Source organism: Diabrotica virgifera, chromosome 10 (genome assembly GCF_917563875.1).
Source record: "Diabrotica virgifera virgifera chromosome 10, PGI_DIABVI_V3a".
Lineage (NCBI taxonomy): Eukaryota > Metazoa > Arthropoda > Insecta > Coleoptera > Chrysomelidae > Diabrotica > Diabrotica virgifera.
The window spans coordinates 68,618,441-68,638,591 of record NC_065452.1 but is presented as its reverse complement, the minus strand read 5'-3'; the positions used below and the strand labels follow the sequence as shown (position 1 = coordinate 68,638,591).

The window sequence follows — 20,151 nt, the reverse complement described above, 5'->3', positions numbered from 1 at the left end:
AATTGAAAATGGTTTTTCATTTTTGATTTACATGTTTACTCTGATTAAAGTACGAAGGGAACCATTCTCGTTGGAACTTTACCGCGCTGAGCAGATGAGACGTGAATTATAAATTGTAAAATTCCCTCATCTTCCTTAGTCTCAGCATCCGTTATGGCTTGCAAATTTTAGAAGCCTCGGAGGTGTAACCAGAGAGGGTTCCCATTATTTTCAATTTGGTAGGATGTGGAGCAACATTTTTGGTGTTGTTTTATGTGCTATTAGGTTGAAAACTTTTGGTAGCAGTTGCCGCTAGGGCATCCCTGCCATTTTGTTCGTTGCAATTCGTGACTGCACGCCGGGGTTTGTCCTAGTTGGGTCAGAGAGAGCAGCATATGTGCCTCCTGATGAGAGACTAATAAGTTTCGAAACCTGTAGAGGCGCTTGCAGCGCTCTCTGATTGGACTAGAATATGATGCGCCTGTAGTTTCGCGTTGCAACGAAATTGAAAATGGTTATTCATTTTTGACATATAAAACTCTTGGAGCACTTGAGATCGTCAAAATTTTTGGGTCTTAAAATATGCTTTGAAGAAATCGTATTATTATTTACCATCGTTCTATGCTTAATAAGAAATATAGAGAGGGTTCGCATTCTTTCGCTACATGCATATTTTATACCCTCTCTTATGGTTTTTTAAGTAAGAATTGCCAAAATTAACGTAAATGTAAATGCTATACATCTTTCTTTTTGTCGAAGACTCTTGTTCCTTAACATTTAATCTGGGGACAACGTTTTTTGGATCCATTACACAGGCTGTAAGGGTTTGCGATTCAGAAACGTGATTATTACTGGAACCACCACGGTTTTTTGCTTGCAAATTCTGTTTTGTCGTTTAAGATGATACCGTCATTTGCTAATAGTCTAGCTAGAAGGCTTACAAGACATAATCAATAAAGATACAGAAGTGAGTCAGCGTTATGGACTGAATCCTAATATTAAGAAACCTAAATATATGAGGGTCAGGAAAGATAACGCATCAGTTGAAGGGCTAGAAAAAATCGTAAACAAATAAGTACAAACATGCAAATTACCTATAAGGATATTAATCTAGTGAGCAATATCAATGGTAAATAAAATAAATAATAGAATAAGGTTACTTCGATGATATGTATTTCCCGTGTTTTCTTTACATCGCCATCTATCAAGATCTTATTTTCAGTTATTTTGTTCGTTTCATGTCTTGTCAATGTATTTTTGTTGGCTTCTCATTTTATCGTCCTATATTTTTTTTGCTTGAAATATTACTGTTGTCATTTCTATTCAAACATTTTAATGTCAGAATACGGGTTTTTCTTTCAGAGCAGAAGTAGTAAACTTCTGATATTGGATAGTGTTTTGTTGTTTCATTTTTGAGATTTTTGAAACTGTTGCTATTACTAACTGTTCAATGATAAATTCCTATACGAAATTTACTTAGATTGGCTCCCGTTTGCATGTCACCCACATAAAGATATTTATTTTGGTTTTAGTTTTTTTTTATTTGAGTTAAGCCATTCAGGTTCATTTTAGTGTTTTTCAACTTTCTGTAATTTCGATAGTATATCAGTGTTTATCCTCTGTCATAACTGTTATTTTTTTTCTGCTGCTGTTACAGAAAAATCATTTATGTTCTTATTTTTGTAATAAAGTCACATAATATAATGAATTTTTTATTTTTTAGAATTAAATTAATGACTGGTTAGAATTTTCCTACCTTTCGTCTTCATGATCATTTGGGGCATAGACTTGTTCAGTTCCATATTATAATAACTACTTAAGTATTACATACGCTCCATGATTACTAATATTCTGTTTGTAATTTTTATTAATTCCTATGCGACCAGCTAACATATTTTTATTCCGGCATGCTCTCTCTCTCTTATAGAACTTGTTTATACAGGGTGTCCCGAAACTCTACCTACAAACGAAGACAGGCGATTCATCAGGTATTTTCCTAAGACAATTTAACCCAATTCACCTAGTCTGAAAATGCTTCCTAAGGGAGCTAGAGCTTTTGGAAGATGGCATCTAGTAATTAGTTTTTCTTAAATACCTCCAGAACGGGAGGTTTCTACTATTTTGCCACAAAAACATCCCATTTCCTATCTCCCCAATTCAGGAGTGTTCTCGAATTCATTCTTTTTAAGACCAATCGATACATCTGAACTGATCCAAACTATCAATAGTATCAAAAGCAAATCATCCTGTAGTACTGATGGACTATCCATAAAAATCTTCTCAAATCTCACAGAAAATGTGTTGGAAATCCTCGTCTCACTAATTAATGATTCCTTTGAAAGAGGCAAATTCCCAGAGTGCCTAAAGATAGCCATTATTATTCCCCTTCATAAGGGTGGTGAAAAATCTAATGCTTGCAACTATAGACCTATTGCCTTACTACCGGTACTTTCAAAAATTATTGAGAGACTCATAAAAACCCGTCTTATGTCCTTTCTCATTGATAACAACATCTTATCCCAAAATCAGTTCGGCTTTTTAACTAATAAATGTACCACTGATGCCTTGTTTTCTGTGCTTCATGAGGTTTACCAAGCACTAAACAATAATCTTTATACTGCCACTGTTTTCTGTGACTATGCCAAAGCTTTTGATTGTGTAAATCACGACATTTTCCCAAAATCTCAAAAATCATTCTCAATCTCAAATCTCATAATCTAAAAAACATTATATGTGGAGTACCACAAGGTTCAGTATTGGGTCCTCTACTGTTCCTTATCTTTATAAATGACATCACTAACTTAAAAATCGATGGAAAAATTTTTCTTTTTGCTGATGATACCAGTATGACTTGGAGCAACTTAACTATTGCATCTCTTCATGCAACTATAACTTCTGATTTGCTTAAGATAAAAACCTGGTCTAACTCTAATTTACTCTCTTTTAACGTGGATAAGACAGTAGCATTATCCTATAAAAGTGCCCTTCAACCCCTGCTTGTTAATAACAGCCAGATCTCTACCGTTGATTCTGTAAAATTTCTTGGTATTTTTTTAGACAGCAACCTCAAATGGTCCCTTCATATCGATTTGTTAAGTAAGAAACTCGCCTCAGCCTGCTATGCTATAAGATCTGTTTCGAAAGAACTCAATGTATCATCTTCTAAACTAACATATTTTTCCTTGTTCGAGTCTCATCTTCGATATGGTCTTCCTTTTTGGGGTTCTAGTACAGCTGCCCAATTAGATGATATTTTTAAATTACAAAAAAGAGCAATAAGGTATCTATTTGGCCTCAGAAGAACAACACATTGCAGAAGTTACTTCAAAGATCACGGCATTTTAACCCTTACATCTTTATATATTTTAGAAACTGTTTGCTTAATTCGTAAACACATGCATGTCTTTCCAGCAAGGCCTCGTCATGACTACTCCACCAGAAATTCAAATTTTGATGTCTATTTACCGATCCCGTCCTCTGAGTTAGTAAAGAAATCTATATTATATTCCGCAAAAAAACTATACAACCATCTTCCTTTACAACTCAAATCTGCAACATCTTTCCCCAAGTTCCGTAAAATGACAAAAGCTCATCTATCTAAAAGACCATATTATTCAGTAGAAGAGTTTCTTAATGACTAACTAAGAAATTACAGTAATGTACAAGTAACCAAACTTATCTATATTTTTGGGTGTCACATGCAGCAGCTTAAACTTATTAGTTCCTATGTCTATAAATAGTTTACTTTGTTGTATGTTCACTTTGCAATTTCTATAAATTGTTGCAATATATCGATTTTGTTTTTTTTTCTTTACTTTAATAACTTATATTTTGTATTTGTGTATATTTTTTTTATATTGACGATTTATCAAATTTCAGAAAATTGTATTTGTTATTGTTATTGTTAGATATTATTTATTTTTTCTGACTTTAATTAAGCTTTGTCCATAAAATTTGTATAATTTTCAGTGACAATAAAGCATATTTCTATTCTATTCTATTCTAACGCTTCTATTTAGAAAAAGAAATTTGGTAAGCCTATTCATCTTCCAGGGATAAATCGCTTCCATCCATTGTGAATTTTTAGTACCGGTTATAAGCGTCCATTTTGGGTAGGGCAACGGTTATTTTACAGCATAACTTTTTTGTCTTTAGCGTTTAAGTATTTTTGACTCTGGATTTTTAAATTGTGAGGTATTCTAGAATTAAAAGGTAATCTTGCTTTAAGTCGGTAGGACACATCGATTTCTAGAAAAATTTATTTGAAAATTTTTCGTTTTTTGAATTTGAAAAGAATTTAACAAAACGGTGTATTTTACCAACTTGAAGCAAGAGTAACTTTTAGTACCAGAATACCTCATAATTTAATAATCTAGTGTCAAAAATGCTTAAAAATTAAACACAAAAAACTTATGAGATAAAATAACCGTTGAACTACTCAAAACGGACGCATATGACCGGTACTAAAAATTTGCAATTAATGAAACCGATTCATCTCTATATAAACAAACGTACCAGTTTTCGTTTTCTAAATAGTTTTTTTTTAATTTTTTTTTTAATTCAAGAAAAGAAAAATTTTCAAATCGATTTTTCTAGAAAATGGTATATTCTATGGACTTAAAGCTAGAGTACCTTTTAGTACTAGAATAACTCACAATTTAATAATCCATAGTCAGAAATGCTTAAAAATTAAATACAAAAAAGTTATGGGATAAAATAACCGTTGCCGTACCCAAAACGGGCGCCTACGACCGGTACTGGAAATTCACAATGAATGGAATCGATTTATATCTGGATGATAAATATGCGTAATAATTTTCGTTTTTCTAAATAGAAGCGTTCTGGCAGTATTTAAGAAAAACTAATTACAAGACGCCGTCTTCAAAGAGCTCTAGCTCCCTAGAGCTCTAGGAAGCATTTTCGGACTAAGTGAATTGGGTTAAATTATCTTAAAATTATCTGAGGAATCTTCTTTTTTCGTTTGTCGGTAGAGTTTCTGGACACCCTGTATAAGGGCAACAATTTTAAATCGTAAGCTGCAAACTATATCATAAACTTTTTAGCTGCCTTGTTACGGTACCGACAGCGCATATTTTTATATTTCACGACCTAATACCCAATGCAAACTGAAAGCGACGTTGCCAAAATCTGAGGCAACAAGGTACCGGTTGTTAACCAAAAAGTAGAATTTATATGCTGAGGCGACAACATACAGCCAGTCACTGTTGCAATGCCGATACTAGCGCCAGTGATCTACTGCCAAACTAACGTGCCAAAAAATAGTGAAAAGGGGTACGTTGTCACCTCAAAACTATTTTTTGCATATCGACTCATAAGGTGGTTGGGAAGCTGTCCTGAAATTTTCAGCCCAAAACGTTGTCGCCTCACCAAAGTGAGGCGACAACGTCATATATGAGGCGACAACGTCTACCGATTCACTGTTTCTGAGGCGACAAGGTACCCCTTATCAATATATATATATATATATATATATATATATATGCTTTCTGTTGTTTTCCGGGTTTGACTCCGCGTTGAATAATTTTGGTTTTGAGAAAAACCATTATTTTGACGACGTTTCGGCAAGATCTCACTTGCCATTGTCAAGTCAGGTAGTTCCGCTTCTCGCTGCTGCTTGAAGTAAACTTAAGTAAACTAAAGTTTACTTACTTTAGTGAAGTAAACTTTAGTGAAGTAGTTTTACTTTAGTGAAGTAAACTAAAGTTTACTTTAAGTAGCAGCGAGAAGCGGAACTACCTGACTTGACAATGGCAAGTGAGATCTTGCCGAAACCTCGTCAAAATAATGATTTTTCTCAAAACCAAAATTATTCAACGCGGAGTCAAACCCGGAAAACAACAGAAAGCACATATAGCTCCCGCGGAAACTTGAAGTGTAACATATATATATATATATATATATATATATATATATATATATATATATATATATATATATATAATATATATATATATATATACAGCGTGTCTACTTAAGTTGGAAACATATGGGAAACTTTTTTGTTATTCATTTTACGAAAAAAAGTTATTCTTTATAAAAAGTTCTGCATGCTCTATAACCTAAGATTCAATCATCAGATATCAAATTTTGTCAATATTATACGAGGTATGTCAAAAAATATGAACTTCGTTCAAGAGTAAAGTACCTTTATTTCTCTCAATATCGAAAATTCTTATTATGAAAAGTTGTTTGGAAATAAAAACTAAGATCAAATATGCAATTACATGCTTCTAATTGGAAAAAAATATTTTCCAAATTTTTCTCAAATTTATTGATACTAACTTCGTTTTTATTTATTACACATACGATAACTCTTTTATTATTACTTTTACGAAAAAAAGGTATTCTTTATAAAAAGCTCTGTATGTCCTAAGACCGAAGATGCAATCATCAGATATCACATTTTATTAATTTTATACGAGGTATGTCAAAAAATATGAATTTCACTCAAGGGTAAAGTACCTTTATTTTTCACAATATTGAAAACGGTTATTAAAAAAGTTGTTTAGAATTAAAAACTATGTTTCAATATGCAATTATATCCTTCTAATTGAAATATTGGGAAATATAAAGATACTATAATCTTGAGCGAATTTCATATTTTTTGACACACATCGTATAAAATTAATAAAAGTTGATATATCATGGTTGTGTCTCAGATTTTAGACCATGCAAAGCTTTTTATGAAGAATAACTTTTTTTCGTAAAATGAATAATAAACGAGTTATCATATTTGTAAGAATTAAAAACGATGTTGGGTATCCATAAATTTGAGAAATTTTTTTTATTTTCAATTAGAAGCATGTAATTGATTGTTTGATCTTAGTTTTTAATTCCAAACAACTTTTTATCATAAGAATTTTCGATACTGAGAGAAATAAAGGTACTTTACCCTTGACCGAAATTCATATTTTTTGACATACCTCGTATAATATTGAGAAAATTTGATATCTGATGATTAAATCTTAGGTTTTGGGGCATGCAGAACTTTTTATAAAGAATAACTTTTTTTCGTAAAATTAATAATAAAAAAGTTTCCCATATGTTTCCAACTTAAGTAGACACGCTGTATATGTATATATATATATATATATGTTACACTTGAAGTTTCCGCGGGAGCTATATGTGCTTTCTGTTGTTTTCCGGGTTTGACTCCGCGTTGAATAATTTTGGTTTTGATAAAAACCATTATTTTGACGACGTTTCGGCAAGATCTCACTTGCCATTGTCAAGTCAGGTAGTTCCGCTTCTCGCTGCTGCTTGAAGTAAACTGAATTTTTACTCACGATACCGTCGCTTATGTAGTTGATCCTGATGCTGCTTGCCCTGCGCGAACTCTGGCTCTTGTTATTGGTCCGGTGTAGGTTGCAGTCGTCGGCGGGATGTTACGCGTGGATGTTACGCGTGGATGTTGCAGCCTGATTTATTTTGGTCTTTTTCTTCAATACCGTTTTCCAAGTTGTAGGAAGCCGTTGCGCATCATCTCTTTGGTTTAAGCCGTTGGGATTTCTTTCAATTTCTATCGATTCTCTGATTTCCCGTTTTCTTTTTATTTCGATGTTAGCTAACATCGTTGTTTGGTTCAGGTTTATTGTGTGTCCTGTATTTGCGACATGTTGAGCCAGGGATGACGTGGTTTCTCCCCTTTCGATAGCATTTCGGTGTTCTTCTCGTCTTACCTGGATTCTTCGGTTGGTCTGTCCAATGTACGACTTTCCACAATCCCCACACGGAATCTCGTATACACCTTGGCTTTCTAACGATATTTTGGTCTTTGGTGTTGGTAAAATAGTTGAGATCTTTCTGTCCGTATTAAATATCGTTTCTATGTTGTGTTTTCTCAGCACTCTCCCTATTTTCTCTGTCGTACCCTTCACATATGGCAGAATGGTTTTGCCGATCGGCTTATTGTCTTCTGTAGGGTCCTTATCTCTTCTTCGAGCATTTTGAGCTTTTTCGATGTTGTATGTTGAGAAGCCGTTTTTTTCTTAACGCTGTTTTCACGTTATGCATTTCTTCATTTTGATGTTCTTGGTCTGTCAGTCTTTCGGATCTTGTAATCAAGGTTTTGATGACTGAATGCAATTGTGCAGGATGGTGGTGTGAAGCAGCATTTAGATATCTATCGGTATGTGTCGGTTTCCGATACACTGTATGGCCTATGTGTCCGTCTTGTTTCTTTATTATTAACACATCTAAGAATGGAATTTGATCGTTTTCTTCCAGTTCCATGGTAAACTGAATTTTATGGTGGATATTGTTGATGTGTTCTAAAAAAGCCTTTAGTGTTTCTTCTCCGTGGGTCCAGATAATAAAAGTGTCATCCACGTATCTAAGCCACATTTTGGGTTTGTATTCAGCTGTTTCTATTGCCCGCTGTTCTATTTCCTTCATAAACAAGTTCGCTATTACTGGTGACATTGGCCGTATTACAGTGTATCACATATGTTCGCTATTACTGGTGACAGTGGTATTACAGAAAAAGACCAAAATAAATCAGGCTGCAACATCCACAAACCATACATACTCATAGACGTTTCACGTAAATTGTCAAGGTCAAGACAGCAAATTAGTTACCATTTCAATCCAGAGATGTCGCTGTCAGTCAATTTTCTTGTCATATTTAACAACTGACAGTTGACAATTAAATTCATTTGTTATTTACTTTTTATTTTACAGTTTGTGGTTTAATTATTTTATTGTAGTGGTGTTACGTTTTTAATTAGATTTAATCACAATATTAATCAATTGTATTAAGCATCCGTTTTTATGAGTAGAATTTTTAGTTTACATTGATCATCCCGTGTTGTGTTTCTCCACATTTAAAAAAACAATATAATAGATCCTGAAACAGTTTATTCCAATAGACAAGTGTGTCATCAATATTTCTGGCCTATATATTTTTGGAAGTTTGTAAAAGATTATAAGGTAATATTTATCTAAACAATCATCCTACAAGATTTTTTCAAAAATTTTCATTCAACTCAATATTACACATCAGTGCTTTCACGTGACACATGGCAGTAGTGTTTAGCATTTTGAAAACAAATTGGAATATTTGAAGTTTTCAGTAAAATATTGAATAAAACATTGAATTGTCTTTCTGTTGTTTTAATTTCCTGCGAAATGTCATCAAAAATCCCGCAAAATTTATAAGTTGAAATTCCCACGTAACCAAAATTTGTCAATTTAGTTCCCATTCCAATCAAGAGATGGCGTTAATTCGATCCGAAAGATTAACATGGTCGTGAAACGTCTATAAGTATATATGGTCTGTGGCAACATCCACGCGTAACATCCCGCCGACGACTGCAACCTACACCGGACCAATAACAAGAGCCAGAGTTCGCGCAGGGCAAGCAGCATCAGGATCAACTACATAAGCGACGGTATCGTGAGTAAAAATTCAGTTTACTTCAAGCAGCAGCGAGAAGCGGAACTACCTGACTTGACAATGGCAAGTGAGATCTTGCCGAAACGTCGCTCAAATAATGGTTTTTATCAAAACCAAAATTATTCAACGCGGAGTCAAACCCGGAAAACAACAGAAAGCACATATAGCTCCCGCGGAAACTTCAAGTGTAACATAATTAACCTCTACGGGGAGGAAATTCTACCAGACATCAGAAGATACGAAAAACTACGATCGAAACGAAGGACGTTGTTATGCAACCTTACGTTTTTAGAACGCTGCCGTGACGAAAGCATTATACCGACTTGTATGAAGCTCACTTTTCACAAAAACAACTATAAAACTAAAAACATCTTAAGAAGAGCAAGCCTGGCGCTTATTAGAGAGGCAATCCATGATACCAGACGAGACATCGACAAAATGAATGCAGAATCATTACAGCTGCATCTTAAACTAAGTAACACAATCCATCCAACATTATGGAATTTCTTTGAACAACTGACAAACTTTCGAGCAGAAACAGATGCTGATCTCACTAAGACCAAACAAATTAAAAAGTTTGAAAATTTGTTACTACAACAGCGGCCAAAAAAGAAAGAAAATCCACAAATAGAAACAAACAATTTAGTATATAACTTTTCAAATCTGAGACTGGATGAAGCCACGAATAGTGTTCTTGCAAAAGGTTTCAATTTTGCTGTTGCACCTACATACATTCCCGTAGAAAACATCATTACTGAGATAGAGACTACAATTACTAATCTCCCAGCAGAAACAGCCGAGATCATACGCCAAGACGTATCAAAAATATTAAGAACAGCTAAACCACCAAAAAGAAATTTAACACGGGAAGAGAAAGAAGCCTTACATAATTTGAAGAACAACAAAGAAATCATCGTGCTTCCAGCTGACAAAGGCAACGCTACGGTAGTGATGAATATTCAAGACTACGAAACAAAAATAAACGACATCTTAAATGATACAACATATCAAAGCATCTCGTCAGACCCGACAACCTATCTAGAGAAAATAACAAAAGCCAAGATCAAAGCCTCAAATATCAATAAAGAACAACAGGTCCATCTCATACCTAGAGAGAAGTCATCTAGATGCCCAAAATTTTACGGCCTACCCAAGGTACACAAGGCAGGATTACCACTGCGACCAATTGTGAGTTCCATCGGATCTCCCTTACAACCGCTGGCGAAATTTCTGGCCCAACAGCTGCAACCGTACGCGGAAGAAGCGGATTCTTACGTCAAGAACGCGAGCCACTTCATCGAGCGTATAAAAGGTGTGACTCTTGAGCCGGGACATTTGCTAGTCAGCTTCGATGTTGTCTCACTTTTCACGAATGTTCCTATAGATGAATCACTGGACATCATAAGCAAAAAGTATCCAATATCACCGGATACACTAAACCTAACCAAACACTGTTTAAATAACACTTATTTCATCTATAAGGAACAAAGATATAAACAAAATGAGGGAGCACCGATGGGTTCTCCACTGTCACCAGTAATAGCGAACTTGTTTATGAAGGAAATAGAACAGCGGGCAATAGAAACAGCTGAATACAAACCCAAAATGTGGCTTAGATACGTGGATGACACTTTTATTATCTGGACCCACGGAGAAGAAAAACTAAAGGCTTTTTTAGAACACATCAACAATATCCACCATAAAATTCAGTTTACCATGGAACTGGAAGAAAACGATCAAATTCCATTCTTAGATGTGTTAATAATAAAGAAACAAGACGGACACATAGGCCATACAGTGTATCGGAAACCGACACATACCGATAGATATCTAAATGCTGCTTCACACCACCATCCTGCACAATTGCATTCAGTCATCAAAACCTTGATTACAAGATCCGAAAGACTGACAGACCAAGAACATCAAAATGAAGAAATGCATAACGTGAAAACAGCGTTAAGAAAAAACGGCTTCTCAACATACAACATCGAAAAAGCTCAAAATGCTCGAAGAAGAGATAAGGACCCTACAGAAGACAATAAGCCGATCGGCAAAACCATTCTGCCATATGTGAAGGGTACGACAGAGAAAATAGGGAGAGTGCTGAGAAAACACAACATAGAAACGATATTTAATACGGACAGAAAGATCTCAACTATTTTACCAACACCAAAGACCAAAATATCGTTAGAAAGCCAAGGTGTATACGAGATTCCGTGTGGGGATTGTGGAAAGTCGTACATTGGACAGACCAACCGAAGAATCCAGGGAAGACGAGAAGAACACCGAAATGCTATCGAAAGGGGAGAAACCACGTCATCCCTGGCTCAACATGTCGCAAATACAGGACACACAATAAACCTGAACCAAACAACGATGTTAGCTAACATCGAAATAAAAAGAAAACGGGAAATCAGAGAATCGATAGAAATTGAAAGAAATCCCAACGGCTTAAACCAAAGAGATGATGCGCAACGGCTTCCTACAACTTGGAAAACGGTATTGAAGAAAAAGACCAAAATAAATCAGGCTGCAACATCCACGCGTAACATCCCGCCGACGACTGCAACCTACACCGGACCAATAACAAGAGCCAGAGTTCGCGCAGGGCAAGCAGCATCAGGATCAACTACATAAGCGACGGTATCGTGAGTAAAAATTCAGTTTACTTCAAGCAGCAGCGAGAAGCGGAACTACCTGACTTGACAATGGCAAGTGAGATCTTGCCGAAACGTCGTCAAAATAATGGTTTTTATCAAAACCAAAATTATTCAACGCGGAGTCAAACCCGGAAAACAACAGAAAGCATATATATATATATATATATATATATATATATATATATATATATATATATATATATATATATATATATATATATATATATATATATATATATATATATATATGAAAGAAAACGGCGATTGCATTTTATTACACTTCGACCACCACCGGTATTCTACACGACGTGTTTCGCAGGTTATGTCAATCGCTCGTCAGGAACACTTATAGCCAGTTGCACCAACAAATAAACGATTGATTTTTTGATTTGGATTGCCCGTTTATTTTAAAATGCGTTGCACCGACCATTACTCAATTAAAACCGACAGTTTTTGATGTGTCAAAATTAACCACCCGATTTTCTGCGGTTATTTAAAAAATCGACTGTTTTTTACCTGACGTTTGACGTTTATTCCAATAACCTATAAAATTCCAGTTGTTGATAAAAATGAAAATAAGATAATTGAAAAGAGTAAAACCACGTAAAACGTTAAATTTAATTATTTTGTCATTTAAAGATGTTTAGAGAACATCATATATCCCATAATACTAATCGTTCAATAATATGGAAGTGCAATTGAAAATACTATTTTAGTTTTTAAATACTTTTACATTATGGGTATATAAAATGGGGAATTTCTGGAGAATATAATATTATTAGGGAATAGTGGATATCCCAGTCCTCAACTACAACTACCCAATGACACATGACACCATTGCAGAATATTCAGACAGAAGTTGTGTTTTACAATCAATCACAAATCCCTTCAAGAGTTGTTATTGAAAGAACATTTGGTATTTTGAAGAGATTTCCCATTTTAACATATGTAATGAGATGCAAGTTACCTTTTCTTCAAAGAATAATATCAGCTTGTTCAGTTTTACACAATATTGCAGTAGATAATAGATAGATAATAGAGAAAACCTTGAAATAGTGGCAAATGAGTGTGCTGTTGATATTGATATATTAGAAGCTGTGGCAGTACATTTTCAACCAGAAGCTAATCTAATGCAACTAAATTGTGTGTGTGTTTGTTTAAAAATATTGTTTGACATTTAAAGCTAGCTTAAATTAATTTTATTTTTGTTGGACTGCAGTTTGTTAATAAATTAATATTAATATTATATCGGTGACTGAGTTTAAGTACTTTATGTTCATTAGCAGGTTTTCAATAATAAATTTATAAATATTATACATGCTATTGGTGTTTAATCTTTTATCATTTAAAATATGTTCATTACTATCCATTATGACCCTCTCTTTTCACCTTTGGATAACTAGTTATCAGGAAGTTTATCTGACAGATTAGATACTAACAGATATCTGACAGAGAAATACTTCCCGTTAACTAGTTATCCGGAGCTGAAAAGATAGATACTAAGGATACTGCTATATAAACTTCCCAATAATTAGTTATCTGGAAATGAAAAGACCTCTAATATCTAATCTGTCAGATAAACTTCCTGATAGACAAAAATATAATAGAAGAATTAACCGTTATGATGGTTTTTTATTAATTTTTTTTGGCAGTGTTTAAATAAACAAATACTGAGGGCATGAAATGGATCACGAACAAGGATGTTCTAGGAGGAATGAAAAAAGAATTGGAGATTGTGTTTACCATTAAACACATAAAACTGCAGTATCTGGGACACATATGAGAAATCAACACCGTTACTTCCTGATGCAGTACATATTGCAAGGTACAGTCAAAGCTAAGCGAAGACCCAGTAGAGGGAAAAGATCAATGGAACTGTTTCGAATCGCAGCTAGCAAGGTTATGATTGCTAATATGATTTCCAACATTCGAAACAGATAGGAATCAAAAGAAGATGGCATGAAAATGAAAGTGTATTACCTAATACTTTTGACTAAAAACTTTATAGATTCTAATCTATAAAAAGATTAAATTTTCAAATATAAATACTTGAGCCTTTGTTTTATTTTGTTAACCTGTTGTTATATATCTGTTGAATTGAACTCTATTTTGAATCTAGAATTTTAACGATATTAAAATTTATTGAAATTACCTCTTTATATCTATAATAAACAATATTTATTTCTATACAAAAATGTAAAATATATTGAGTTTAATAAATGAGTTAATGATATTCTATGTCTGATCACTGTAAGTAGTAACACTTTAAAATTATTTACATAATATTCCTTTTTACTTTTTGTAATAACTCTAGCTTCAATAAAATGTTCTTTTTTATATTCGTTTGGGTCAAAAGTCAAAACATCAATAATCTATATCTGAGAATATTACTGTAGAGTTCTTTTTAATAAATAAAACCCAACATACAACTTTAATGATGAAAGTTTAATCAAATATCAATCCCACAATAATATATAAATTATAAATCCAAAGAAGCGACAACACGATAAATTCAAAAAACAAGTGAAGTTAGAGCTTTCTTCACATTTTTAACACGTTATGTCAAAATAAAGGAACTTTTATAATCATCTTACTGTGAATGCGGAAAAATTGAGTATCTAGATCATATTCTTCTAAAGTGTCCAATAAGAGTATCCAAGCAGTTTAATTTGAGAATCGAACTTACAAAATTAGGAGTACCAAAGAATTCCAATGTTCAAATTATATTGCAACATCTTACCCATGAACAACTAGAGGCAGTGATTATTCATTTAAACATTAACAAAATGGTAAATCAAGGCAACATTTTTAGGTTTTCATTTCAGTGTTGCAGCATTGATTAGAGCAAGACGAGCTGCAATACAATCAAATGTACTGACAGATGCACAAGTATGCAAGCCAAGAAAGAGAGTAAGAAGAAGAAGGAACTTTTATTAAAGGATCGATGTTAAATAGGGTTTCGATATCTCTCTATTATCTAATAAAGTATCATAGTATCATCATAGATTATAATTTATAAAAATGGATTTATCATCAAGTTCATCTTGAGGATTTGGAAGATATAATGCATATGCTACCAAATATAAGATCTGTAAGAGATCGCAATGAATTGTATAGTATAATAAGTAAGTATAATGAAGATGAATTTAAAACAAGGTATATCTTCCCATATAACAAGCTAATATTTTCCCATGCAATGGCTTTTTGTTTATTTTTCACACCATCTGTTTGTTTATTTTCTACTATAAATTTATATTTAATTGCTAAATCTAAAATTATATCTTTCTCTAAACTAGAGAAGTGGCTTCCTTTATTTTCCATCGTAAGTATGAATAGTATGATAAGTATAATACAAACAAATTTGCAAGAAAACAATGTAGTGTTCAATTCATAACATAGACATAACCTTACAAACTACAAACAAAACTTTCTTTGACAATCTTTTTTGACAGACGACACTCGGATTCGAATGAAATAATCGAATGAAGTACGATGTTGCCACTTATATATTGTCGGTTTGTAAACCAACAGTTTTTTTGAATGGTGCAACCCGTTTGAAAAATAACCATTAGTTTGCATTGGGTATTAGGTCGTAAAATATAAAAATATGCGTCGTCGGCACCGTAACAAGGCAGCTAAAAAGTTTATGATATAATTTGCAGCTTACGATTTAAAATTGTTGCCCTTATACAGGGTGTCCAGAAACTCTACCGACAAACGAAGTAAGGATATTCCCCAGATAATTTTAAGATAATTTAACCCAATTCACTTAGTCCGAAAATGCTTTCTAAGAGAGCTGGAGCTCTTTGAAGATGGCGTGTTGTAATTAGTTTTTCTTAAATACCGCCAGAACGCTTCTATTTAGGAAAACGAAAATTGGTACGCATATTTATCATCCAGATATAAATCGGTTCCATTCATTGTGATATATGTGACATATGTGCATAGTCTAGCAACTAAGATACAATTACAAGATATCAAATTTTATCAATTTTATACGAGGTATGTCAAAAAGTATGAATTTCGCTGAAGAGTAAAGTATCTTTATTTTTCAAAATATTGAAATTTGTTATTATAAAAAGTTGTTCGGAATTAAAAACTATGTTTCAATATGAAATTTCATCCTTCTAGTTGAAATATTGTGAACTATAAAAGTATTTTACTCTTGAGCGAAATTCATGTTTTTTGACATATATCGTATAAAATTTAAATAAAAATGATATCTTATGACTGCATTTTAGTTTTTTGACTATTCAGACATTTTTATAAAGGATAACTTTTTGTCGAAAAATTAATAATAACCAAGTTATCTTAAATAAAAATGATGTGTATCCGCAATTTGAGGAAAATTTTCAAAAAAAAAATTCAGTTAGAAGGCTGTAAATGCAGATTGTAACATAATGTTTAATTCCAAACAACTTTTTTAATAACAATTTTCGATATTGTGAAATATAAAGGCACTTTACTCTTGAGCGAAATTAATATTTTTTGACATACCTCGTATATTATTAATAAAATTTGATATCTCATGATTGCGTCTTAGGTTTGAGACTATGCAGAGGACTTTATAAAGAATGACTTTTTTTCGTAAAATTGATATTAAAAAGATTCTCATATGGTTCCAAGTTACGCACTGTATATATACAGGATGAGTCACCATTAACGGGACGGAAGATTACAGCGAAATGGTAAAAGATTTGTAAAAATTTTTAAATGAATAGTTTGTAAGTTGGTAAAGCTACATTTTAAAATGATTTTGAAGTATACAGGGTGTCCCAATAAATGACGACGTATCAAAGTTATATTTTTTCTTATGGAACACCCTGTATTTTATTGAATTTTTTAATTGTCCGCAAAAAACAAGTTATAATCTATATTTTTTCTTATGGAACACCCTGTATTTTATTGCATTTTTTAATTGTCCGCAAAAAATAAGGTGGTATAGTTTCATAAGGCTTCCCTATACCTATGTACAGTATACCTTTTCTTAAAATGTAAAGTTTTAAAACAAGGATTATTCTCTAGTTATTTAAAAAATTATAAAAAAATTACTTTTACATCTAAATAGTTGGATATTGGTTGAATGTATTTTATGATTGATTATTACATATTTATGTACAGGGTGTTCAAAATTTGCAGTTTCATTATTGGATTATTCAATGTGTCATATGATTCTTATTTTAAATGGAACATTATGCATATTAATAAATAATTATACTAAACAAATTTACCTCTTTCGAATGGTATATGGATGTCCTATACCTAAGTCTCATAGTTTTTGCGTAATTTACAATTATTCAAATTCTTAATCCGTAAATCGATTTGAAAACAAAAGATGTAGTTAATTAATGGCATTGTATGACATTGTCATTTTATGACAGTACGGTCTGGTAATTATCTTATAATTAATGTATTCAATGATTGATTATTATATTACACATTTACTTACAGGGTGTTCAAAATTTACAGTTTAATTATTGGATTATATAATGTGTCGTATGATGCTTCTTTTAAATAGAACACCATGCATATTAATAAATTATTATACTAAACACAGGTTCCTTTTTCGAATGGAATAGGGATGTTCTATAACTAGGAGTCATAGTTTTTTGCGTAATTAACAATTTTCCTAAACGGTAAATTGATTTTAAAAATAATGTTGTTCTGAAGCTATTTCCTTGTGGCATTTTTATGATTATTTACGATTTATGACTATTTATGACTATTTAGATGGGAAAGTAGTATTTTGTATTTTGACAGCGACACCCGATTTGGGCGTCGAAACGTTAATAAAATTATTTTTTCAATTTAATTGTGGGTTATTTACCATCTAAATAGTTATTTTTTTAAAAATAATATTTATAGTCACTCTCGATTTTTAAACCCATCATCTTGGCATAGTTGTTAGAAACGAGTGTAGTTGTAAATAAATTACTTTACTTTTAGTTGCTGATATGTAATAGCTATTTGTATAACAAGGGAGGAAAGTGTAACTTTTCCTCCCGAGAATGAAGTTTACTGCCCGACGCGTAGCGGAGGGCAGTAATCATTCAAGGGAGGAAAAGGCACTTTACTCCCATGTTATACATATGGTTTTTCCACCTTCCTCAAATAACAAGTCATTTTGTCATTTTTACTTAATTTATTTATGTAACTAACCAACAAAATTTATTAGAACTAAAACAACAAGTAGGTACAATATAACTGTCAGCTGTCAAATATAAGTCAAATTATTAATGTAAACATTGTTAAATAAAAATAACAATTTACTGTTTTTTACCATTCTGCAAAATACAGGATGTTTTATAAATAAACGTTAAAATGTATAGATACTCCGTAATAGAAAATAGATATTATACAGGGCGTCAATAAGTTATATTTCATGAATGAAATATTATGACGTCACTTTTACTTTTCCTCCCTAGGGAGGAAAAATATTTTCCTCCCTAGGGAGGAAAAGTACAACTTTGCTCCCTACAATCAGGTCCGGAAAAGTATACTTTCGGTAGAGGTAGGTGGAAAAATAATTTTTTTCATTGAAAATAATTAAATACATAACGAGACATACAGATTTTTTTAAAACAAATACATAAATAATGAACCACAACTTATTATAAGTAAAAAATTATCAGTTATGTAATAGGTGTTTAAAATGTTTGCCTTCTTGTGCAATACAACAAACGATTATATCTTCAAATGATTTGCTTACATTATTTAAAATAGCTGTTGTTATAGACGCAAAAATCGTTCGAAATTCTTAATTTCATATCATCTGGAGTAGTCGGAAATGCAGCATAGATATACAATATTTTTAATATAACCCCATTTAAAACCCCATACCCTACACCTCTACCTATCCGTTTATTTTTAAATTTTCTGTTAAGGTAGTTCTTAACATCACGTCAAAAATGAGCAGGAGCTCCGTCCAATTGGAGCCAAATGTTTGTTCGGACGCTAAGTGGAAGGTTTTCAAGAAGGATCCAAAAATCTTGTTTTAAGAAATTAAAAAAGTTGTTCCATTCAGATTTTCGTCAAAAAATACGGGTCGATAACGTAATCGCCCAGAATACCGCCCCAAACATTAACACTCTATCGGTGTTGGCGATCAACAGTAGGAAATAAATAAATGTATCATACTTACTTACTTACTTAAGCCGTCCTCTTGTACCTTACGGTGTCGAGGTAAGTGGAGAAATCAGACGTCTCCATGCCTTTCGGTTAGTAGCTAGTCTTTCTGCTTCTCTCCACCCAATATTTCTTTTTACGCAAGCCTTTCCAATATTTGCGTTCCACGTTCTTGCTGGCCTGCCTCTTCTTCGTTTGTTGTCGGATGCCGCTTTCCATACCCTCTTTACAGTTCTACCTTCACTCATTCTCGCCATATGTCCGAACCACGATAACTGTATCAAAATGAAATGAAAATTATGTCTATTTACTAGACCATTATTATGAAAAGTAGGTAGATTGGTCTGTATACAATATATTTAAAAAAATCAGGATCTTCTCCAAATTCTAAAGTCCATAAACGATAAGTTAAATATTTATCACAATCCTGTTCGATCTAATACTGGTGTAGTTGACTTTTATACGGATAATAGTGGTTTCTCTTAAGTACTCTAACACTCGTTTGACTGATTTCCAATTCACCCGAAATTTTTTCTTTGCTAGTATTTGAGTTTTCCGTAACAGAAAGCAGGACATCAAGTTCCTTGACGTCATCACAAATAACTGGTTTATTTTTATTTAACTTTCCGTATGCAACATTACCAGTAGCACGGAGTCTATTGAGAAATCTCTCAAAAACGTCCTTTTTGGGTGTCTTCCATCAGGATACTTTTGAGAGTAAACTTTAGAAGGTAAGATACAATTTTGGAAACACTCCCCAATGCTAGTGATGTTGAAAAAGTAACTATTCGTTACAAAGTACTCGTTACTTACAAATTCCGAAAGTAACGATTACTACACAGAGAGGCAAATCGTTACTTTGATTACTTTGATTACTTCGTACCAATCGGATCAGAGCGAGTAACGACTATTGTATCTGCAACCAGAACACTTGATTACTTTCTATAAAAAAGAGCCAATCGTATCCCAGCG

The 20,151-nt window shown here is 32.9% G+C and overlaps 1 protein-coding gene across 6 annotated transcripts in view; it reads right to left on the bottom strand.

The window, feature by feature from the left end:
- The window catches only part of LOC114346223 (uncharacterized), a 122,705-nt gene that overhangs the window by 7,355 nt on the left and 95,199 nt on the right, over positions 1 to 20,151 (bottom strand). Inside the window, exon 4 of one of the 6 annotated variants that reach the window (XR_007695726.1) lies at positions 19,196 to 19,454. The exons of the other annotated variants lie outside the window; for them this stretch is intronic. The gene's annotated coding sequence lies outside the window, so the exon portion shown is untranslated. The remainder of the gene's footprint in view (positions 1 to 19,195; positions 19,455 to 20,151) is intronic. 6 annotated transcript variants of the gene reach the window in all.